The following is a 3,766-nucleotide window of genomic DNA, read 5'->3' as shown; positions in this document are numbered from 1 at the left end:
TGATCTTGATATTGATCCATTCAGACACTATACTAGCAATGGAGGTTTATTGTGTATTTTAGCATGTTCCTGGCAATCAAGGGGTTAAATGTGATGAATGATGTACTGACGGGCAATTTGATGCTATCTGGGAGGGATGCTAACTGACACTAATGCTATCTCAAGTCTTTGGTTACACTAATACAGTGATTAGCAAAAAAATCTGTACACTGTACTTATGACACTGTTGACAGGGCAGTGAAGGGGTTAACTGGGGGGGGGAGGGCGATCAAAAGGTTAAATGTGATCTGAAAGTGTTCTAACTGTGTGCAAGTGTGCTGATTTACTAACTGTGTCTTTCTTCTCTCTCTGGGACGGAATGTACCCAGAGAGAGAAGATATCATCATTTCCTATACACAGGTACAGGAAGATCCCTGTTATTCCAGGGATTGATCATCCATTTTAGGTCGAACATCACTGGCCTAAATCTGATGATTGATCCCTTGGGGACTGAATCACGGCACCCACGGGTCGGCAGGGTCACACGCACGTGCCCCCCGGGCCTCAATTCATGTATATATACGTATTTTTGCGCACCCGTGCTGCCCTGTAGCAGTATTACTGCTATAGGGTGGACAGGAAGCGGTTAAGAGAGGGATATGCCTGCTGTAATTTCATCCTGTGGACACCTGGGGGAGTTGGCCAGTAGAAGTGCAGCAGAAGAAGGTCAATGTACTCAAATGAAGATGGCAAAACCTGTTACGCTTCCGAGTGTTGATGGAAAAGTCATGTGAAAGACTGACTGTGTGATTGCCCAAACTGCTATGAGAGTGACCCCAACTGGGAGACCCACCATCTGTGTGAAAAAGGACTTGCCTCAGTGCAGTGCCCTGTGTAGTGGGGAGGAAAGGGTTAAAAATTAATCTGTTGATATGATGTCTATTGATGAGTATGATATTGCTGCTGTGTATACACCTGTGTCAGCTGAACAAAGTTCTGAATTGAATGAGGTGGGGTGACCGCTAAACAGGGTATGTTATCTTCCCTAGAAATAGTATATTAGGCCGCAGAGCTGTCCCTAGAAACCTCCAGGGAGCTCTGTGTGTTGGAGCCGGAGGTTGCCCAGGACAACTATGGTGCTGATCTGATGGACAAGAGGGTACTTGAATCTAGTGAGGAAAATGTGTTGAATTCTAATGATTACTTCTTAATCTTTTTTAGTTTTTTCTTTGACATGTCTGACCAGGAGATCTTAGAGCTTGGAGACATACCACCTTATGGGTCCTACATTAAGCTCCTTGGTTGTTGTAATTCTGATTCTGAGAATAAACCTCTGATTGATCAAAGCAATCCTGGAATCTGTTTTTACTTTAGAAGTTTTCCTATCAGGATCTGGCAAGGTCCTATAATGAAAATGTCCTTTAAAATGAAGTAAACCTTTCACATTAAATGTGATCTTCCTGAGAACACGCTCTCATCAACTTTAACTAATATTAAAAATGATTTTTACATTAAACCAAGCAAAATGTATTTATTAATATAGACAAATACATCTACATAAAATATAATTACAGTGACCCTGACACCAAACTAAACTACATTAAAGTCAGCTTATGAAAGAACATGTATAATATTTATCTTTCTGGAAGGTGGTGAGTGAAATCTTCCCTCTCTTGAAGAGTGATGGGTGTCTCTGGTATCTGACACTTTAGGATGTTTTGAATACATTCCCCCCTCTGGTCACTGTGGTTCCTCCTCACTAAGTGACTACATTGTTATGTAGTGATGTAATGGATGGTGGGAGGAACCACTACACCCAGCAGGGACAAGGTTTCCAACAAGCCCAAAGTGCCTGATACCAATGGTGGCCAGAGCAAAAATGATGCCTACTGTCCACCATCTTACTTCATTCCAGAGATTTAAATGTTTGTATATAACAGTGTTAATTCTCAATGTACTAGCAAAATACTAAACTGAACAATAATGGAGATAATGGAGATAATGCTATAACGACTGGTAACCCACATATTAGCGGATAACTGTTTTTGTATTCAGGTCAGGTCTGAACAGAATTATGTAACATTTTGGGAAGAATATACAGCCAAGAAGTCCAGAACTTGAGGCCATTATAGCAAAAACCTCCACAGCCACCATGTATTTCCCTCTGCTGCTTAGATAGGCCGGGATCATGGCAATCCAGACACTGCAGAACACCAGCATGCTGAAGGTGATGTACTTGGCCTCATTAAAACTGTCCGGTAATGTCCTGGCCATAAAAGCTATAATGAAGCTCACAGCTGCCAGAAGCCCCATATATCCCAGGACAGAGTAGAAGCCGATAACTGAACCCTCATTACACTGAATGATGATCTTCCCCTGATAAGAGTGAGTGTCCTGATCCTGGAAGGGGGGAGAAATAGACAACCAAGTGACACAGATTATGACTTGGACCAGTGAGAAGACACAAATTATACAATTGGGCAGTTTGGCTCCCATCCATTTCCTCCAGGGACTCCCAGGTTTGGTGGCTTTAAAAGCAATACACACCATGATACTTTTGGCAAGTAGAGAAGAGACGGCAACTGAGAAGATGACACCAAAAGAGGTGACACGCAGCATGCAGGTCACATCTACTGGATGGCCGAGGAACAAGAAGACACAGAGGAAGCTCAGCATGATGGAGACCAGGAGAAGATAGCTCAGGTTCCGGTTATTGGCTTTAACAATGGGGGTGTCCTGGTAATGTATAAATATCCCCAATATTAAACCAGTCAGAAGACAACAGAGGATGGAGACGGAGGAAAATATGGCAACAATGGTGTCATCAGTGTAGGAGAGAAATTCCACCACTCTTGGAACACACCGATCCTTCTTCTCATTTGGCCATTCTTCATCAGGACATTTTATGCAGTTTTCACTGTCTGCAGGAAGAACAATACAAACACAATGAGCATCGGGGTCAGAGCTTAGAAAACAAATTAAAAAGATTAATTAATTAATATAGAGATAGATAGATAGATAGATAGATAGATAGATAGATAGATAGATAGATAGATAGATAGACAGACAGACAGACAGACAGACAGACAGACAGACAGACAGATAGACAGATAGACAGATAGACAGATAGATAGATAGATAGATAGATAGATAGATAGATAGATAGATAGATAGATAGATAGATAGATAGATAGATAGATAGATAGATATTGAGTGTGCCTACTGGGAAGTGGTAAAACATTGTTGGTTCCATAAGGACACAATAAAGGGTGAAAAGACAAAATATGGAATGCACCAGAACTGTGTTATAGGCAGAAATGTGATAATGGAGATTCAGTTTAAATTGTCAGAAAACCCTGATAATGAACATATTTGTTACCTTTTGGTCTGTTAAATACACAACTGGAAACATTTGTTATATCTGTACAAAGTGCAAAAAAAAAAATACCTGTTGATCATTTTTATTTCTTTTTTTTCTGTTGGTTGAACTGGATGGGATAGATTAATTATGTCACTACACTGCTGAAAAAAAAATTAAAGGAAGACTTTGAAAACACATCAGATAGCAATGGGGAAAAATATCCTGCTGGACATCTATACTGACATGGACGGGGTAATGTGTTAGGAATGTAAGGATCGTTTGATGAAAATGAAAATTATCAACTTACAGAGGACTGAATTCAAAGACACCCTGAAAATCAAAGTGAAAAATGATGCAACAGGTTATTCCATTTTGCTGACATTTCATCGCAGCAACTCAGAATGGTCTTCAGTAGTTTGTATGGC

At 40.5% G+C, this 3,766-nt stretch overlaps 1 pseudogene; it reads right to left on the bottom strand.

The window, feature by feature from the left end:
• Nucleotides 1–1,491: 1,491 nt before the first annotated feature.
• LOC149445852 (vomeronasal type-2 receptor 26-like) lies at nucleotides 1,492–2,934 on the bottom strand (annotated as a pseudogene).
• Between the last annotated feature and the right edge of the window lie 832 nt (nucleotides 2,935–3,766).

This window comes from Staurois parvus, unplaced genomic scaffold (assembly GCF_062004578.1).
Source record: "Staurois parvus isolate SC_StPar_1 unplaced genomic scaffold, SC_StPar_1.0 ptg000706l, whole genome shotgun sequence".
Classification (NCBI taxonomy): domain Eukaryota; kingdom Metazoa; phylum Chordata; class Amphibia; order Anura; family Ranidae; genus Staurois; species Staurois parvus.
Note: the sequence above shows the minus strand (reverse complement) of the source record. Positions and strands in the feature narration are given on the sequence as shown.